Genomic DNA, 22,373 nt, shown 5'->3' with positions numbered 1-22,373 from the left:
TGTGTGTGTGTGTGTGTGTGTGTGTGTGTGTGTGTGTGTGTGTGTGTGTGTGTGTTTATTTGTGCTGATAAATAAATAAAGGGAGACTAGTATAGATCTAGTTCAAGCTATTTAGCTCTCATCAGCTAGTCATACCCTTACTGGGATTCGATCCTGTGCTGAATTGCATCTTAGGCAAACGTCTTAGCCATTATGCCACAGGTCTCCTCCTTATCAGCTGAAGCCAGGGAAGAAGGTATATATTTAGTGTCACAACCCCTGGTAAGCCCCAATTATGGGAGGAAGCTAACTGCTTCCATATGTCTATGTCTATGTCTATGTCTATGTCTATGTCTATGTCTATGTCTATGTCTATGTCTATGTCTATGTCTATGCCTATGCCTATGCCTATGCCTATGCCTATGCCTATGCCTATGCCTATGCCTATGCCTATGCCTATGCCTATGCCTATGCCTATGCCTATGCCTATGCCTATGCCTATGTCTATCTATCTATCTATCTATCTATCTATCTATCTATCTATCTATCTATCTATCTACCTACCTACCTACCTACCTACCTACCTACCTATCTACCTGTCATATATATATATATATATATATATATATATATATGTATGTATGTATGTATGTATGTATGTATGTATGTATGTATGTATGTATGTATGTCTATGTCTATGTCTATGTCTATGTCTATGTCTATGTCTATGTCTATGTCTCTCTATCTATCTATCTATCTATCTATCTATCTATATCTATCTATATCTATATCTATATCTATATCTATATCTATATATCTATATCTATATCTATATCTATATCTATATCTATATCTATATCTATATCTATATCTATATCTATATCTATATCTATATCTATCTATCTATCTATCTATCTATCTATCTATCTATCTATCTATCTATATCTATATTTATATATATATCTATATATCTATATCTATCTATCTATCTATCTATCTATCTATCTATCTATCTATATATATATATATATATATATATATATATATATACTTAAAGTCACAACCCCTGGTATGCCCAAGTATGGGAGGAAGGTCACACTTCCACTCCTGCCTGGGAGGCAATAGAGCACAGGTTCGATTCCCAAACTTGGGTATGGCTAGCTGATGAGAGCTAAATAGCTTGAAATAGATCTATACTAGTCTCCCTTTATTTATTTATCAGCATAAATATAACAAATGTAACAAAAAAGGCAACAGTAAAAAATATTGGGTTTCTGTCTGGATGGTCTCTTGTGACGAGCCTAATGACAGAGAGTGGAAGTGTGACCTTCCTCCCATACTTGGGCATACCAGGGGTTGTGACTTTAAGTATATACCTCCCACCCTGGCTGGCTGATAAAGGAGTCGTTCTCTGTAGCTCAAATGGTTAACTCCCTGCCTGGGAGGCAATAGAGCACAGGTTCGATTCCCAAACTTGGGTATGGCTAGCTGATGAGAGCTAAATAGCTTGAAATAGATCTATACTAGTCATAAGAAAATTCCAACAGGAAACAAAGGCAACAGCACAAGGAATAATTCTTACTTTGAGATCAGAGGTTTATTGTTTCTAATAATTTAGAACATAAGAAATAAAAAGATATAGAAGATATAGCAGTAATACACTTGCATAACAAACCATTGCAATGGGGTTCAATGACAAATAGCAAGTCCTACAAGAACTGCTATAAATCAAAGGACTCCAAGCTGATCTCAAACCTTATACTTTATACTTTTCTTCTAACCACATACATGCTTCACAACTTCACTAGCTGTTACTTTCCGTAAACACCTATGTACATTACTTTCAGTTCCTCATTTCCAACAGTTTCATTCTTCCTGTTTTAAACATATCCATAAAAGTGCATAATTTGCAAAACCATGTTTCACAGTTAGCAATGGCTCAGCAGGATTACATATATTTCTGGTAAATTTTGAAATCATCCTACCTGAAATCTTTGGTTCATACCTGTTTCTTCTGGTACCTGCTATCATCCATAGTACTTATTGAATCTAATAGATCAATAGGCTATACTTCTTGAGTCTCATACTATTGTTGGGCTGGCTGCTGAAGCAAGGTCATGGCACACATTTGAAACTAAATCAGGAAGACTGTAATTGTGGGTTCTGTCTGGCAAGAACAAAGAATGATTATCAACAGGAAATATGCAGGTGTAAAGCTTGTAAAAATTATGGATAGTTAGGAAGTTGATAAAAGTAACAAGAATTAGACAATTTGCAGATGTCAGCTAAAAATTAGGAATAGAGATGGCCGAAAGCAAATGAAATGTGTATTAGATAATTCCTGGGGCATTCATTAGCCAAGATTTAGGAATAGGGACTGATAGAGACCAATGGAACAAATTATAGAATTATTAGTAAAATGTTTATTAGATCATATTTCTTATTATATGACATTGTCCCGCCTTCTCCTTGAGTGAAAATGTATAAAGCTTTAAACCTTTGTTCTTGGTTCTTGGCCCTTTGACCAGGAACCCGCTTTTTCTTGGAGTACTCCAATAAAAAACAGGTCAGAAAACTTGCACCTCATGTCCGGCATCCATCATTGGCTTTGGCACTAGGCTCAGACTCGAATTGGGGACAACACTATCTATATTTCATCCATATGTCTGTCATCTATCCAGCTATCCAGCTTTCTAGCTATCAAACTAGCTATCCAGCAAACTGTCTGGAGCCTGGTTGTCTGGCTGCCTGACCAGCTATTCAATATTTACCTCTAAAGTATATAATGCTAGCATATTGTGAATACAGTGTAACTCTATATATCAGTATTGTATAGTTTTATTTAAAAAGTACTGTACCTTTATCATAGTCAACTAATTTACAGCTATTTTATACAGCATTTTATTATTTTCATTTTAGTATATTCAGTATTTAGTAATCTACACTATTGTACTTTCTTTTCTCTATTTTTAGAAAATGTTTACAGAGTTTAATTTAATTCTGGGTAACTTTCTATAAACATTGTAGAAAATACTTTTAGGACAGTATAATCAAGATTTCAGGTTAAGTAAACTAAAAAGAACAGCCCCCAAATTATTAATCTGAGCATCAAACAAATGTAAATGTGAAAATGCAGTTTCCAGTTTCTCTGATTCAGAATATTAGGTAAATACAGACAATCATTTTTAATTCCAATGCATATTTTTTCATCTTTGGCTGATATATGGAACTTTGTTCAATCACCATGGAATGGATTACCTGAACTTTAAAGAATCTCTCAAAATCAGTGCCTCATTAGATTCACCTCAAAATTCCAGTTCCATGTTGGAGAAAGACAAAACAGGATTGCTTAAATAATTCTCTTTATTAGATGTTGCCTTTTATTCAAATCAGGCCTCACAATGATGATGTAGCATTTGGGGCAAAAGATAAAAGCCAGAAGCCCAGCACTAGAGGCCAAGAGGGAAAAGATTTCCACAGCCACTGTGTATTTCCCTTTGGTGCTCACATAGGCAGGGATAAAGGACAACCAGACACTGCAAAAAAGAAGCATGCTGAAGGTAATAGACTTGGTTTCCTGGAAAGTGTCAGGTAGCTTCCTAGATAAGAAAGCTACAATAAAACTGACCATAGCCAGGAAGCCCATAAAAGAAAAGACACTATAAAACATAGCAACTGAACCTTCATTGCATTCCACAACAATTTCAGAAACAAAGGACTGCATATCAACATCTACGAAAGGGGGTGAGGTGGCCAGCCACACAGTACAAAGAAGGGTTTGAATGAGGGAGCAGGAGAGAACAATGGAAAGAGCCAGTCTTTTCCCAACCCATGTCCTCATCTTTGACCCTGGCTTGGTGGCCATAAAAGCAAGAACCACAATGATGGTTTTGGCCAATATACAAGAAACAGCCACTGAGAAGATGATCCCGAAAGCAGTCTGTCTAAGGAGACAGGTCACCGCCATGGGTCTGCCAATGAAAAGCAGAGAACAAAGGAAGGAGAGGAGGAGGGAGATGAGTAGGGTGTAGGAGAGGCTGCGGTTGTTGGCCTTAATGATAGGGGTGTTGTTGTACTTCAGGAATACTCCCAGTATAGAAATTGTAGTAAAAGAAAGAATAATGGCCACTGCCATCAAGCTGCTTCCTAAGGTTTCTTCATAAGAGAGATAAGTTATGTATTTGAGATGGCAGAAATTCTGTTTATTGCTGGGATACTGATCTTCTGGGCACTGGAAGCATTGGTCCATATCTGAAAAGCAAATATAAATTTAAAGTAAAGAAATGATTGATAGGCCACCAGTCTCAGAGTAAAGATCTAAAACACATATGTTGTATATGTGAACTGAAACAAATTCATATTTGGGAAATAGTATTAGTTGTGAACAAATGTAAATAATAACAATGACAAGAATAATAATATGTCTGTGTCTGTGGGTGTGTGTTTGTGTTTGTATGTTTGTGTGCATGTATAATTATGTATGTGTGTGTGTGTGTGTGTGTGTGTGCGTATGTATGTATGTATGTATGTATGTAGAAATAATAGAAAATGGCAGTTTTACATGGAATAGCTTACATCCTGTGACAATACCTGTAACACCATCAAGGATCCATATCTAGATATTTGATAGATAAACAAAATGTCAAATCCAGTCTGAATGTCTGGCTGACTCGGTGATTAACCTTAGTAAGAGCTTACTCACATCATGGGGATTTCATCCATAATCCACTAAAGTATGGGTGAAAATAATTAACCAAGAGCCATTTTATTTGTTTTTGTAACTTTTTTTAAAGTATAAATATCTCAAAAGCATTTATCATCCTACAACGTTAAACTATTTGCATTGAATTGAACTAAAGGTAAGAAGGACTTCAAAAATGCCTTAATGCAGGTTGTATTCAACATTCCCTTCATCACTATTTTCACATTCACCTGAAACTAAATCATTGTGGAAAATTACACATGGTTAGGAAATTGAGTGTCATAAGTGACGGAAGACATCCAGTATCTTTCATAGTTTCTCTTACCTGTCTGATTTGTGATCTCTCCCTGTGGACATGGGATGCAATCATAGCAGCAAAATGGTTTTCCTTTTCTTGAGGTCTTTCTGTAACCTGAAGAGCAATTATCATTACACAAGGAGAGAGGTGATGCCTGCCCATTAAGGAAATAAAAATAGGTTAATATATTTGGAAATTATATTCATAGATTGTCATTACAGCATTTTGAGATTGTGGTGCTAAATAGCATCTTTCTAACCTTTCTGACTTAAATAAAACAGAATTTGGAAACCTAAATAATTCCAAGCCAATAACTCATACAACTAATGCCATCAGATTAAAAGAAGGCGAACTCCTTAGCTTATATATCAACTAGATGTTTCAGCTGTTGCAGTCAGTGTTTCTTGTAGTTCCCCTACACTATGAACATGATGACACATATTTTATTATTGCAAAGTTAACCTATGGATGTCACCAGAGCTGAAGTTACCCTTCAAAAGTGTACGGATTGGGTTCCACTGTACAACTTGTTACCTGGCCGACAAATTGTACCCCAAATATCACATGGATATTAAACCTATCCATACAAGGGCTCAGTGTCAGGTTTCAATTAATGTACCCATTGTAAACATGACTCTGAGGCAATCCATTTCCTCAAATAACAGATTTATTTAGATATATCATCTTGGCACAAACTGGTAGAAAGCCAGAACTGAAGGTTCCTGCACTTTCCACACCATTAAAAGCAAAACTTTCTTGTTATCTCAAAACAATCAATCACATGGTCCAATCAGGATGCCAGCTAGTTTCTTGGTGACTTCTCTCCTTCTCCTCTGGCCAGCTGGCCATTGGAACATCTCTGACTCATTCCATATTTTTTGGAGTATTAGATGCTCCAAAGTATAAGGCCAATATAGCTTTTGGGGAGGAAAACAAGGGGGGGGGATCTGCTTCTACCTCCCAGCAATTTACCTCCTTGCAGCAAACAGAAAACAGTACAGACGATATATACTGTTTGTAGTGTTACATTTCAGACTATACTTGTACAGATGCTGTTAAAATTGATGTGGCATTCTGGAAGCATATGTTATTCTCTGCTATTTATATACAATAGCACTGTGCCTCTTAAAATCAAGCATTTTTATTCTATAAAGCTTCTTCATTTTGTTGTCTAGAACAGTCTTTAAAAATAAGTCTAATTTGAACATTCTATAGGCATATATAGTTACTGACTTACTTCCTTGCAGCAAACAGCAACCACCTATTTCACTTTAGCCTGATTAGCACAAGAAAAAAAAATCTGCCTCTGCCTCCCAGCAATTTGCCTCCTTGCAGCAAACAGCCCATTTCAATTTCAATTTCAGTTTCAGATGGGCCTCCCAATGATCAGCTGTTTCAGGCTGCAGGAATTGCCATAGCTTATTGCACTTCTGCAAGCCCCATTTTCCCCATTTGCTGCAAGGAGGTAAATTGCTGGGAGGCAGAGGCCAAAGGGTGGGGGCAGTGAGTGCGGGACTACATTTGGTGTATAAGACACACCCAAATTTTCACCCTCTTTTAGGAGGGAAAAAGTGCTTCTTATACTCTGAAAAATGTGGCCTGACACTCAGATTCATCAACAGTTCCTAGGATTGAAACAAAACAACGTAAAATAGAATACAGCTAGTTCTCGACTTATGACCACAATTGAACCCAAAATTTATGTTGTTAGGCAAGACAGTTAAGTGAATTTTGCCCCATTTTATGACATTTCTTGCCACAGTTGTTAAATGAATTATTGCAATTGAGTCAAGTGCTCAAGAACTTTGATCATATTATAGTGATGCTGCAATGGTTGTGTGAAAAACAGTCATAAATCACTTTTTTGGTGCTGTTGTAACTTTGAACAGTTCACTGTGAACTGTTGTAAATCAAGGACTACCTGCAGATATTTTATCAGTACAATCACTTGAATTCGGTTTGCTTATTTGTATGTGAACCTCCTTGTAATATTTGGCAAAGTAATAAATCAAACTGGACATGACAGGGATTCTACCTGATTGAACCAGGTGGGCCAGACAATGTCATCCTTTCTCATGGTCAGCAGGTGATGTGAAAATGAGTCTGGATCAATGGTTCCCACCTTAACTCTAAGGAAGGATTGGTTTGGGAAAGTGACCCAGTTTATGATATCAAATCCACCTCTGAATTCACCATTATCATCAAAGGAAATCTTATTTCCAGCACTGTTATTAAATGAAACATTTCTCAGAAAATGATGAAGCTAAACAGGAATGAGAAAAAAATTAGAAAACAATAAAACCGTGGTGAATTCAAGCAAAGAAAAAAATACTATTAGTATCATTATATTGAGAAGAGGTTGAGCAGTGGTTAGAGTGCAGTACTGGCTGCAGTTCAGCAGTTGAAATTTCACCAGGCTAAGGTTGACTCAGCCTTCCATCCTTCCCAGGTGGATAAAATGAGGACCCAGATTGTTGGGGGCAAGATGCTGACACTGTAAATCGCTTCGAGAGGGCTGAAAGCACTGTGAAGTGGCATATAAGTCTAAGTGCTACTGCTATTTTAGTGGAAGTAGAATTTTAAGCTTCTTATAATTCTACAAAATGATCAATAATGTTTTGCAAGCTTAATCTCTGAGTAGGATTCTCACAATTTCTAAAACATATATTTACATGTTTTACATAACATACTTGTGCAAATCTAAAATGCCCAAATTAATATATAGGAAGTATTCAAACAAGAAGGTGTCTACATAATGATGTTTACAATTGCTAGATTTACAGTAATATTTTTTAAATAGAAAGATCTTTTGAAAAATCTCAATTGTAACAGTTGAGAGTCAAAATGCCCTTGGTATCACTTTCCTCCTCTTCCTCTTTCTTTTCAAAGCATAAGATAACAATATGAATCTATTTTTAAATAAATAAGAATGAGCAAAAATGATTTATGACAATTAATGTTGATATTGGTGCAGATTTGTGATTCTTTTGTAAAGCAATTTTCATATACAGTGCTCCATGTGCTTTCAGCATTTAGTCATGCCAGCCACATGACCACAGAGAAATCTTTAGACAGCGCTGGCTCCCTGCTTTGAAATGGAGATGAACACCACCTCTAGAGCTGGAAATGGCTAGCATGCATGTGCGAGGGAGTTCTTTGGAATAAGAACTCCAAAACTAAAATTCAAATATACAGAAATTAGAGTCATGGATTCTCAATGATGTGTTTGCTTTTTTTTGAACAAAAAAAAATATTTCTGATAGGAAATTATTTATTTCCCCAATGTATTTGGCAAACTTCATACTCAGAAACTCATAGATCTAGTTGATGATTTTTATAATGAGATACTTTTTTTGAAAATATTTAGATCAAAGGATCAGTATGAACATGGCACAATATGCATTCCTCTACACAATCTCTTCTTTGGTGAAATATACTGCAAAACCAGAACCAGATAAAGATCTGAAATGAATGTTACACATTCTTGTGAAGATAATGGAGAAAGCCAAACAAGGAGGTTGTAATGTAAAAAGAAGAAATAATTCATTTCCAGATTTGGAACATGTTTTATGCAATCTGCATTGTAATGAATGAGATTTGGGGCTTAAAATAATTGTAGAAATGAAATGCTAACTCAAGATGTACAAAAGACCAAGCACTGGGCACCTCATCTAAACTTTTTGCTTTGCAGGTAAGCTTTAGCCACAGATTTCAATGTATTCACTCAACTGGAAGAAGCCATTGGCTCTTGATATAATAGAAAGGTGACACACTCAGGACACAGACAACAGGATTCAGTTAAACAAAACAGGTTTACATTCTTACTTTGCATAAGGTGACCAGATTTTCAGATTGGAAAAGAGGGACACCCTTTACCGGGGGGGGGGGGGGGGGAGGGGGGGCTTGATTAAAAAAAATTTTTTTGTCAAAAGGTCACCCCAGGACACTGAAACCAGCATAAATACGAATCTGTTGCCAAACAAAATTTTGATCACGTGACCATGAGGATGCTGCAATGGTCGCTAAGTGTGAAAAATGGTCGCAATGGTCGCTAAGTGTGAAAAATGGTCGCAACGGTCGCTAAGTGTGAAAAATGGTCATCAGTCACTTTTTTCAATGCCATTGTAACTTTGGTCACTAAATGTTTTCCCCCTCCTCGAGACTCCTCACTTCTTCCTTCATTCCTCTTGCTGATCTACCTTCACCTTATCTGTCTTCTGCTCTTTCCCTCTCTTCCTTCCTTCCTCCCTCCTTCCATCCTCTTCTTTCCTCACTCACTCCTTTTCTCCTTTTTTCTCTTCCTTCCTCCTTCCATTCTTTATACGATATAAAATTCAATGAGGGTGAAACACACCAAATCTGGCAAAGCTGCCTTGCACCAACCTGGCCTGCCCATAGAATAGCAGCCACTTTGAGACACATAAACCTGGTCTGAACATATTGCATCACAAAGATTTGCAAAGATCACATTTGCAAAAAGGAACATTTCTTGTAGTAAATACATTTTATAAACAATTTAAAAGTAAAAATCCCCCCAAAATAATAAAAAAGGTATTCTATAAATAAAAGAAATCCTTAAAAACCATTGTTAAGTATTACACCAGCAATAATTTATACTGTCACCATTTCAAACTATCATCAGAAATACGAATCTGTTGCCAAACATCAACATTTTGATCGCGTAACCATGAGGATGCCACAACGGTCGCTAAGTGTGAAAATGGTCGCTAAGTGTGAAAAATGGTCATCAGTCACTTTTTTCAATGCCATTGTAACTTTGGTCACTAAATGTTTTCCCCCTCCTCGAGACTCCTCACTTCTTCCTTCATTCCTCTTGCTTATCTACCTTCACCTTATCTGTCTTCTGCTCTTTCCCTCTCTTCCTTCCTTTCTCCTTCCATCCTCTCTTCTTTCCTCACTCACTCCCTTCCTCTTTTTTTCTCTTCCTTCCTCCTTCCATTCTTTCAGCTTCATTTCTTTTGCCTATCTACCTTCTCTGTCTTTCTGCTCTTTCCATTTCTTCGCTTCTGTTCCTTCCTTCTTCCCTCCTTTCCTATTTCTTCCTTCTTCCTTCCTTCTGCCTATCTACCTTCACCTTCTCTGTCTTTCTACTCTTTCCCTGTCTTCCCCTTTCCTCCCTCCCTCCCTTCTTTGCTTTCTAGTTCCATCTTTTCTTCTTTCCTCTCTCCCTCTTTTTCTTTTTTCCTTCCTTCCTCCTTCCTCTTGCCTATCAACTTTTTTTATTTTTTTTTGTTACATAGACGACACATACCCACAACAATAAAAACAAAACAAAAAGAAAAAAACCCATCATCACATATAGCATGTCATTTGGTTACAAGTGTTTTAACATTTATCATTCTTATACATTTATTATTTCATTTAATAGGTTATAATATACAGTTTGGGTTGCTTTGTTTACCATCCCTTCCTCCTGTTATAACACCACCTTATTTTCCCTTTCTTTTCTCCCTTCCTCCCTTCTCTATTTTCTTCCTTCCTGCTCTCCTTTCCCTTCCTTCTTCCCTTACCTTTCTCCTACTCCTGCTCTTCCTCTTCCCCTTTCTACCCTCTCTCCCCCTCTTTCTCTCCTTTCCATCCTCCTCTCCTTACCTCTTTCTTCTTTCCATCATCCTTTCATTCTCTCCTCCTTTCTCCCTTTCTCCCAACTCCCTTTCTGGGAGTTGAAGTCCACACACTTTCAAGTCTCCAAGGTGGAGAAAGACTGATCTATCTAATTAATATAATTATTTCTCCCTCTCTTTTTCACTCTCTTTCCAGCGCACACACGCAAATGCATAGGGCAGCCCACCTCACACACAGGTAACTCCGGGCGGCTTGCGGGAAGAGGACAGCCTACCACTCACCCACGTGGGGGGGGGGCAGGATTTCGCCAAGAAAAGTTAACTTTCCTGCGAAAGGGGTCGGCAGCCTCTCAGCTCTTCCCGGCTGGGAAGACCTCCCCCCACTTCCACTCCTGCGACCCTCCTCCCGCCTCCTCGGAGCTTCAAGCAAGCTAACTGGGAAGGCTGGGAAAGAAGAAGAAACGGAGGCGCGAGGTCAGCGGTCCTTGGGGGCACGGCGGAAGCCCTGCAAAAGCGCTCCTTTCCCGGCTCTGCTGCCATTGCTGCTGCTCATGGCAGAAGGGGAAGAGGAGGAGGAGGAAGAGAAAGCAGCGGGGTGGTCCCTGCAGCCGCCGACGCGGGAAAGGTGCGCTTTGACAGGGCTCCCACAGCCCTGCTAAAGCGCCCCTTTCCCAGCTCGGCTGCCATTGCTGCTGCTCATGGCAGAAGGGGAAGAGGAGGAGGAGGAAGAGAAAGCGGTGGGGCGGTCCCTGCAGCCGCCGACGCGGGAAAGGTGCGCTTTGACAGGGCTCCCACAGCCCTGCTAAAGCGCCCCTTTCCCAGCTCGGCTGCCGTTGCTGCTGCTCATGGCAGAAGGGGAAGAGGAGGAGGAGGAAGAGAAAGCGGTGGGGCGGTCCCTGCAGCCGCCAACGCGGGAAAGGTGCGCTTTGACAGGGCTTCCACAGCCCTGCTAAAGCGCCCCTTTCCCAGCTCGGCTGCTGTTGCTGCTGCTCATGGCAGAAGGGGAAGAGGAGGGAGACCTCCCCCCACTTTCACTCCTGCGACCCTCCTCCCGCCTCCTCGGAGCTTCAAGCAAGCTAACTGGGAAGGCCGGGGAAGAAGAAAAAGCGGTGGCGCGGGGGCGTGGCGGAAGCCCGGCTGCCGTTTCTCTTGCTGAGGGCGGAAGGGGAGGAGGAGGAGGAGAAAGTTAAAGTGGCAGCCCGATCCCTTCAGCAGCCGAGGAGGGAAATGTGCATTTTGACAGGGCTTGCACAGCGCTGTGCAAGCCCTGCCAATGTGTCCGTTTTCCAGGCGGGCTGCCGTTTCTCTTGCTGAGGGCGGGAGGAGGAGGAGGAGAAAGTTAAAGTGGCAGCCCGATCCCTTCAGCAGCCGAGGAGGGAAACGTGCGTTTTGACAGGGCTTGCACACCGCTGTGCAAGCCCTGCCAAAGTGTCCGTTTCCCGGGCGGGCTGCCATTTCTCTTGCTGAGGGCGGGAGGAGGAGGAGGAGAAAGTTAAAGTGGCAGCCCGATCCCTTCAGCAGCCGAGGAGGGAAACGTGCGTTTTGACAGGGCTTGCACACCGCTGTGCAAGCCCTGCCAAAGTGTCCGTTTCCCGGGCGGGCTGCCATTTCTCTTGCTGAGGGCGGGAGGAGGAGGAGGAGAAAGCTAAAGTGGCAGCCCGATCCCTTCAGCAGCCGAGGAGGGAAACGTGCGTTTTGACAGGGCTTGCACAGCACTGTGCAAGCCCTGCCAAAGTGTCCGTTTCCCGGGCGGGCTGCCATTTCTCTTGCTGAGGGTGGGAGGAGGAGGAGGAGAAAGCTAAAGTGGCAGCCCGATCCCTTCAGCAGCCGAGGAGGGAAACGTGCGTTTTGACAGGGCTTGCACAGCGCTGTGCAAGCCCTGCCAAAGTGTCCGTTTCCCGGGCGGGCTGCCATTTCTCTTGCTGAGGGCGGGAGGAGGAGGAGGAGAAAGTGGCGGCCCGATCCCTTCAGCAGCCGAGGCTAATTCTCTGCACGAACGAGAGCGTGGGGGCAGCGGCAGCCGCCCGCACAGAACTTCCACGCGCTTCAGTGGCTTCTGCCGAGCGGCGGGAGCCCCGGAAGTGAGAGGAAGTTCTCTGCGGGCGGCTGCCGCTGCCCCCACCCTCTTCTCCTGCTGCGGCGAGCGGAAAATTCTCTGATTAGAATTAGATTAGATTACTCACCAACAAGCGCAGCTGCAACCCCAAAAGACGAAAGGAAAATGGAGACTCACGCAGGAGTCCTCAGGGTAAGGAGTCCAGCCAATCAGTGAGCTGGTTGGGATGGAAAATTTTCCATCCCAGCCAGCTCACTGATTGGCTGGAGTCCTGGCCAATTAAATCAGTGAGCGGCAGGCTGGGCTGGCTTAAATTTGTAGGTAGCAGATAGAACAGAACGATGAGCCAGCCCAGCAAGCTAGCAGCTGATGGGCGGGAGCTGCGAGCGCCAAAAAAAGCGTGCTTTTTAAAAAAGCGTGCGGGACACGGGAAAATGCATTAAAAAGCGGGGGTGTCCCACCAAAAGCGGGATGTCTGGTCACCTTAACTTTGCATCAAAAGATATGGTAATGTCTTGCACAATTCTGATAAAGAGATTTACCTTCCATGGCTGTTGTTTAAGTAGTTTCCAGGTCAGCCCTGATCTTTGCTGGTCTATGGATGAATGCAGGGCATGCAAAGCATGTGCAACAGCATAAACAGCATTGTAGACACAGTAACTGTGGGCAGTCATCCTTGCTTCAAAAACAATCATGGGAAGAGCCTCCAGCTTCTCCGCTCCAGTGCAGATATTCTGGTCCTTTGTCTCAGTGGAAGAGTTTGGAATCACACAATCAAATAACTGCTGCCAGATTTCTTTCAAGAAGCCATCTTCTTTTTGCAAAAGAGCATTCCTCATCTGAATGAATCTCTGGAATCCGGACACTTCCTTAGATTGGACTGCCAAGGAAAGTGAGCCATGAAGGAAATCAATGCTCCAGTTTCTTTGAAACAGGGCTGATGTAAAGTCCACATCTGCTGCCATGATCCAGACTTTTGCTTTCTCTGACAAATGATGAAATGCTGAAACTTCAAGTAGAATCCACAAATATATGATCCCTTGATATTCTCCATGAAAGATAATTGTATTCGCTGTGCTTTTCCATGCAAGATTTATATTTGGAATTGCTGATAACGCAACAGCTTGAGCTTCACTTAAACCCTTGTTTGTTAACTCCCTAATAAAATCAAAGCAGACCCCATACTGTGAAAACAAGGGTAATATTTTCCAAAGGAATGTTTCAGTTTGACTCCCAATACCAACATAAAACACTCCTATCCATGTCCATTTGAAATGTAACAACAGTTGGAGAATTCCATGATACTGATAATCCACATTTGGGAACATCCAATGGAAGGAAACTGCTTGATTTGGTCCACTTGTCTCTGGAGCAGAAGTATATGCAAGCTAAGAAAAGGAAATTGTGAAAGAAGAAAAAGAAGCTAGGAGAAAGATTCATTTGAGAAAGAATAGTAGCCTTATTTGAGTCAGTATGTTTCTAAGACTGTCCTGTGTATCTTTGAATGAAATCACATAATCCTGATATTAATTTAATGTAGGTATTTTATAAGCAGCTAAACTGGAACCTGTCAATACTAATAAATATTAAAATATTTAATTGACATAGTTATTATGGTAAAATATAGGTCTGTGTATTCCATATTTTGCCTTATTTCACATAGTATCCTCTATGTTCATTTTTAGCTATTTGATTGTGTTCAATTAGTGTTCAAATAAGCATTCTGCAACCAAAAATCTTAATATTTGTGCACCAAGGAATTGTAAAGGACTTCTTCAGTTTCTCCTCTGTCATGATAGGAACTACCTGTGAAATCTTGTATTTACTCAGAATTGTAGCTATATGAAGAAAATCATTTGAGTTAGGTCCTCCAATGACTGCTATCAGATTGCTCTGGAAATCACATTTATAATTTGGGATGAATCTTCCCGGTGTGGAGAGAATTTCCATTGTAGCTGCATATGTAAGCTTTGGATCAAAATAGTTGTTATAGATGTTGAAACCCAAAGTAATATTGGTTAAGAGGGTAGGGTCTGCATTAATCGCCTTTACAGCAAAAACCAGAGCCAAGATATGGTGGTAGCTCTGAATCAGTAATCTGTAATTCAATCGGAAAATAATAAATTGACTCAGTCAATTACAGTACATGTTAACTCCACTTGAAATAAATCAAAGGTTTTCTTATTAATCTTGATATTAGTTGCAAGACATCATCCATTACAAGACATCATCTATTCCCATGTCCATGGAATACATATCAGAAACAGTGTAGCTAAGAGAAGTGTCCATAATCAAAGACTCACTCACTCACTCAGAGAGTGAACAAAGTGTGCAATGTTTGATAGCATCCAGGATTCACAAGATGAAAGCAGTATTGCATTGTCAATGTGCACACATCACCTCTTTCCCATATTTGTGCATCCTCACATGCAAATATTTAAATTGCATTAAACCGTTGTTCTTCTCTGCCCCCAACTCTTCCCAAAACTACCAGCAATAATTTAGAAGATAACAGCTAAAGCTAAACAAACCAATTCTATTATTTTTCCAGCATGTTCTAAGATATGATTTGTTCTGCAACAGGTCCACAGTATAACTGACACTAGCAGTTTTTATATTTTATATGTTATGCTGCTTATGGGACTGAATGGGATATGACCTTGGTTCGTTAAGGGGTGAATCTCAACTATTATTTCCTTTAAAAATCTAATATACCTGAAGATTTGTAAATATTCAGCTCTGCTAAATGTGTTCCTCAAAATAAAACAAAAATCAGAAAGGAAATATGTCTCCCAAAGCAGACATTTGGATCTAGGAGTTTTCACTAATCAACACATACCCATTGTATATATTATGTTTAATACTATTTTACTTTTCACAAGAACAGAGATAGATAGATAGATAGATGGATGGATGGATGGATGGATGGATGGATGGATGGATGGATGGATGGATGATGGATGGATGGAATGGATGGATGGATGGAGAGAGAAGGAGAGAAGGAGGGATGTATGGAGAGGGAAGGAGAGGGCAAGGGAGAGAGATAATAGATAATACAAAACAGAGAATAGGTAGATAAGAGAGAGAGAGAGAGAGAGAGAGAGAGAGAGAGAGAGAACTAATAGATAGATAGACAGACAGATAGACAGATGATAGATAAACAACAGAGAGACCATCAGACATGAGTGGATTGCATCCAAATATATAGTATTTGAAAATATTAATTTAAAAGGACACTTACTCCATAATAGTGAATTTGATCAAATAAAGAAAAAAGATTCACTTTCAGGAGAGATCCCCACCCCACTGATGAAATACAGATAGAGAAATATCTATCTGGCTTCTAAGTATTATTAGACAGAGCTACCATATGGTTCTAAATCAATCCAACTGCTTACATGAACTCCACAAATATTTCCGAAAAGGGGTGCCTCTGGAATGTGATCTCCTCAGAAGCCACAAAGCTCTGAGAAATTATACCACCAAGAATGAGTTCACTTGGTTCATGGTATTTATGAAGAATGGGACTAGGGTCACCACTAGTACATTTTGCGAAAGGAATCTTGCAAACAGTTGTTGGGAGGGAAACCAGGATCAACACCCCAATAGTTAAAAACAGATACATCTTCCTGTAAAAAACGCTACTCATTTCTCACACTTTTGGCCAGAAGTTTTTAACACTCTATAGCCAGATTTCAGAAGCAAATCAAGAAAGGTTGAAACAATTTGCTTGCTTCTGCCCAGGTGGAACACAACTGTTTTGTATTCAAAATTCCAGTGGTTGGAAGAAATAATTAATTATTTAGTTTTGAATACCAGTTCTTTAAAAATTGCTAACATCTGCAAATGTTCAAAGTCAATGGAGAAAAGAATTAAGATCATAGAAATAGGGCTGATGGATCACATCCTAACTGTGTTTTATTATTTGCGGAGTTATGGAAGAAAACATGTTGTTCCTTTTCAGCTTATTCCCCTGATGCAATCACACAGGCAACATTTGTTATGACTGTTCCCAAAGGAAGATGCAATAGAAAATTTCTTAAAAAGTTATTTTTCATGAAATAATTGTGCAATTTGTGGGGGGCGGGGGGGGGTAGAGAATGTCAAGTCATTTTCAACATCAAACCTTGATCTTGGTTGTTGATATATTTTACATTATATATCTCTTTCATATTTGTTTTCTTTTTACACTAATGTTAGGTAGGAGAATGTGGTAGGAGAATGTTCTTTCTTTATACAGATATAGCCAGTCATACATAGCAATAAAATACAGTGCAGAAGTGAAGACTTCTGTGGCAATATGTAGCCAACAATATGCACATACTGGAATTAAAAGAAATGTGTAAGTCAAACAACAGCCTGCTTGCACTGGTCCAAGAATAAAGACCCCTCCCCTTCCCAAGGAATCTTGAAAAAAATTGCAAGAACTGCTGTATTAGCTACAGGATTACCAATAGTTACTTTATTTTAATTAGAATAGAATTGAATTATTTATTGGCCAAGTGTGATTGGACACATAAGGAATTTGTATTTGGTGCATATGCTCTTATGTGTACATAAGAAGAATAAAATACATTCATCAAGAATAAAAAGTTACAACACTTAGTGATAATGAAGGTTACTAATAAGCTGTCAAATTGTACCAGAAAACAAATGAAGCAATCTAAATTGAAAGATACAAGCAACATGGTTATAGTCATAAGTGGGAAGAGATACTAGGAAAGAAGAGAAGTATAATAGCAATACAGTCTTAGTAAATTATTTCACAATTGTGGGAATTAGTTGTTAAGCAGAGTGTGTCATTCGGGGAAAACTGTCTTATGTCTTGTTGTTCTTGTGTGCAGTGCCCTATAGCTAAGGTGTCCAGATTTTAACATTGGTAAAGCGGGACACCATTGACGGGGGATGGGGGTGTGGGTTCTTCATCTGGCACGGAAAGAAAGAAAGTGCTTTAATCAGTGGGGTGCGTGCTGGGAGGAATCTCTCCTCTCCTCCTGGCACGCACCCCACTGACTAAAGCGCTTCCTTTCACCCTCCTGAGCTCTGTTGTGGGTGAAAGAAAGCAGTTTAATCAGTGGGGTGCTGGGGGAGAGGACTGCGTCGTGCATTTTTTCCAAAAATCGGGACTTTTTTAAAATGCCGCGGGACGCGGGAGAAATTGTGAAAAATTGGGACTGTCCCACCAAAAGTGGGACGTCTGGTCTCTTTACCTATAGCGTCATTTTGAGGGTAGAAGTTGAAACTATTTATGTCCAGGATATGAGGGGTCTGTAGATATTTTCTATTATGTGTAAATCCTTGTCAGCAAGGATTTGGTGTAGTGATGAAGACACTAGAGTAAAAACTAGGAGACCATAAGATTTAGTCCTGGCTTAGACACAAAGTCTGCTGGGCGATCTTGAGGCAGTCCTCTCTCATGTCTAGGAAGGAGATAATGGAAAAACACTTCAAAAAAAAAAATACCCTCCAAACTTTGCCAAAAAAACCCTGCACAGATTTTCCAGTTAACAAGAGTCAACAAAGACTTGAAGGAAACAACAAACTAAATTCCTTGTTTGTCCAAAGGCCTACATCAAGCAGATGTCAATGCATTGAATCCTTAACTTCTACAGTGAGCAAGCTTTATTAATACCAGGGCTTAAAGAAGGACACTCTGGTGTTAATTCTTTTAAGCATTATGGAGCTTTTAAACTTTAAAGCATTATGGAGATGAAATATGTGATCACAGGCATAACAGAGTCAGAAAAAAGAATACTTTTTTTATAAAGATTTTTTTATTTTTGAATAAACATAAAAAGACAAAACACAAAAAAACCACAAAACCATCTTCCATTACAAATTGTAGAAAGTGTGTCGATTGGTTACAAAAACTTCCGTGCACCCCTTCCATAGTCATCACCTACAATTCGTATTAAATCATATATTTTAAATCAAATATATTTTTACATATATTACTATCATCATACCTCAACCTTCATTTGACTATAATTGTTTTTACGTCCTTTTATATAAAATATTCCAGATTTAAAACAAAACCACATAATGGCATTCCATTAGCTTTTCCCAATATCATCCAGTAACATTACATCCTTATAACATGCTCTAAATTAAAAATGATTATATTTAATAACAGAGTTTCTAAACCTCCTTGCGTAGTCACCATTTGCAATTTATATCAAATTTCCTCTTATCAAACCAATACTTATATATGCATTATTATCATTATCAATCAATTATTTAACTGTATCCATTATCACTTCATTTTATACATAATGCTCTAAGTTTAACTAAATTTGACTTATTTTTTTATTGTAAGCTTTCATTACATCAACCTGTGTCTTTCCAGTAATAGTACAGTCTTATGTCTCTTGCCATTTGTGGCATTAGTATTCTGATTATTTCCTTAGTAAGTTTTGTATGGACTTCTCTTCACAACTTATTGCTTATTACATATCTTGTATAAGCTCGAAACCCTCCATCTCTTCTTCGAACAGCTTATCTTTGGTTATCACTAGTGCTTCTGACAAAATTTCACTCAGTTCCATCAATTCTTCTCTCCTTTCTTCTACTATACTTTGAAATCTGGCATAGAGCTCCAGTCCATTTATCTTCCCTTTCCATATTCCACTCTTTCCATTTCCAACCACGCTCAGTTCACTGTCAGTATCAACAATTTTCTTGTCTCTTTGTTTATTTTTTCCTTCAGTTTTTAGAACTTTGACCTCCACATTCTTCATTTGATGAACATCCTCAATTTTTCCATCAAATTTTACTGTTCTACAATCTATGTTCTCCAATCTCTTCTCAATTTTCTCTGTTACTTCTAATAATTTTTGAATTTCATACATAATCTTTTGCAATGTTAAGGTTTCTTTTTCATGTTGCACCATTCTTCTAACTTATAAATGCTGCCACTCTGGCATTTAAAACTTTTTATTAAATTTAAAGCAAGTTCATTTATAATCTTTCAAGACAAGGCTTTGTTTTCACTCCACTCCAGCTGCCAATAAAGCTCCCGAAGAGCACCTGTATAAATAACCCATGCTCTTCTCACTATCACTCTCTGTAAACAAGCTGAGGAACCTTGAAATGCAAAGTCAAATTATCAAAGAGAAAAAAGAAAAGGCAATATTTCCAAGCCTTCCAAGCCTCCAGCCTCCAAATGGCAGTGTTACTTCCTTTCCCTCTGTTATTACAGCCCTTTTTGTATTCCTTTTATATCTTCTTTATATTCCAACCTTAAAGAAAACAAAATTCTTAAATGGGGCCAAAAAACCCATCCAATCCAGCATTATAAAAATAAGGAAAAAAGATTTTAATCCATGGTCATAAAAAAGAATATAAAAAGTAGTAGAAGAAAAACTAATCTGTTCAATTTAAAGAATAGGAAACATTTGTAAAAGAATAGTTAAAAAAAGGATAACAAGCTGTCTAATGTAGCTTAATTTCACCACTTGTTCTCTTCTGTTTTCAAATTTAATTTACCTTTATTTTTTTGGGGGTAGTCTCTTTTATAATAATAAGATTTCCTCACCAGATGGACACACTTTACTTTTTCCATTTTCCTCCCGTTCTGGAGCTGTCCCAACTTCATCAGCTTCAATGGCTGTGCTTCTGTCACTGGCAAAAAGAGATTCTCCTGGATCAATCAGTGACTTTGCAGTGTCCCTGAGATAAGCAGGACATACTCTTCCCTGTCACCATCTCTTTGGGATGGTTTAGGTCGAAAAGGACCATCCAGCGGCAAAAGTATTGACTGCAAACTTAGAGCTCCAGGATTGCACTTTGTGTTGTTGTGACATCAGCTCCTCCTTCCAAAAAGAGAATAGTTTTTTCTTCTTATGTTAGAGCTTCCTTGCCTCGATTAGGGCCTTCAATTAGATCTGATAAAACTAAGAGTTTCTCCAAGATGTTTTGGTCCCTAATTTGTGCAATCCAGCTGAATTGTTGAATCCAGCAATTATTTTCCTCCATCTATTACTATCGAAATCTTATAGCCTGCTCTCATCCCTTCCAAGCTTCCCCTCTGCCATACATATCCCTTCCTGTGGCTTCCAATTCAATCACTCAGTCAGGGGAATGTGAGGGGAAGAAGCTTCTATAGCACTTCAGTGTTAGCTCTCAGTATAAGAGGGAGCTCTCCCTCATCTCCAACCCAGTTCACATTCAATCTACCTCATCCCAGGACCGGCCTAACATATACTATCCCTGATTCTCATCCAGAGAGAGGAATGTTTATTCACTCCTAAATTCACAGCAGTGACCCCTAGGCTCTAAATTCACAGCAGTGACATCTATACTATTCTATGATAGTAGTCACCATTCTTACCATTTTAAGGGAGCTTCCCAGAGCAAGTATTCCACCTCTCTCTGACAGATCTAGAAACACCTTGTTGAGGCCAATTATAAGCTAATTTCAGCCATCACCTACAGTTGTCTTTGTGAGTCAACCTCTGGGCTCATTGATGTAGCCATTAAATTCTTAGGTTCTTCCCTTAGGGACTCTTCTGTATCACTGGCACCACTGATACAATTGCCATCAATTGTCAGCCACATTTAGCATTTTTTCCCTGCTTCTCCAGTGGGCTCCTCTTTTGATCTTCGGGCTGCCATCTATCAACTTTGTTCCTTGCTCAGCTATGCCAAGCTACTCAATTGCCACCACACAACTGTCTAATGAATGCTGCTGAGGACCAGCAGGTCATCTGCAATTTCCATGGTCCCCAAGGTGCTTTTTCAAGAGGCAACTGGACTTTCTGTTTTTTCTTAGAAGATGTTTCAGTTCTCATCCAGGAAGCTTCTTCAGCTCTGATAGGATGGTGGAGAATGGAAGGATTTATACTCCTTGCAGACAGCTGGTCATTTGCATTCATTTTAGAAAGCTGTTGAGGCCACCTGAAGGTTTATTTGTGTTGTTAGGGTCACCTAGTGGTGCAAATGGGTGTGGAGCCTTCTTGGAACTGTTGTAAGGACTCTGCCAGTGAAAATGTGCTCACAAGCTCTGTTTTTGGCTGCAGTAGCTTCCTGCAACCCTCTTCCCATGAAAACAGAGATGAGGAGGGTGACCTGCAGCCCTCCCAAGCTCAGCTTTCATTGCCAGAGGCACCGTGGGCTGGTCCTTCACTGTTTCTAGGGCAGCACAGATCAAAGCATCCTGTGGGCCAAACCTGGCCCACAGGCCTTTAGTTTGACCCCCTGATCTTAACTGATCTTAATTTATCAACTTATGGTTGTAAGCTCTGCCGGCAGCTGGCCCAAAACCATAGAGTGTACGCCCAGAGCAGCCACTGCCAGAAGACTCGGTTTGGAAGCCACATAAAGAGCCATGCAGCGGCTGCTGTGTTGCGCTGCTGCGACACCCATGAGACTGTGCCCGGCTCTTTGGGAGCCCGCTCACAAGAAAGCAGCCACCTGGCAACCTCAAAACAATAAACCCTCCCTTCATAATAAGGCCCAAGGAATATTTTGTGGGTAAAAAGAAAATAAGACACTATCTTATTTTGGGGAAAACACGATAGGTCACAGAAAATTAAAAGGGATATATCGGGTTGAATGGGAAAATTTAGTTTGAGAGTAGATCTTGACAATAGGTAACAAAATTATACCTGTTTTGTAAAGTTAAAGGAAGTCAGACCAACTTTTTTTCAACTAAAAAAAGATAGTGTTCCCTAGAATATTTGAACCATGAACAGTAAAGGATACCATAAGAAAAAACCTGAATATGGATTGTGTGAGAATATTTGACTTTAAGGT

This window comes from Thamnophis elegans, unplaced genomic scaffold (assembly GCF_009769535.1).
Source record: "Thamnophis elegans isolate rThaEle1 unplaced genomic scaffold, rThaEle1.pri scaffold_38_arrow_ctg1, whole genome shotgun sequence".
Classification (NCBI taxonomy): Eukaryota; Metazoa; Chordata; class Lepidosauria; order Squamata; family Colubridae; genus Thamnophis; species Thamnophis elegans.
The sequence above is the reverse complement of the archived record's forward strand: the minus strand, read 5'-3'. Positions refer to the sequence as shown.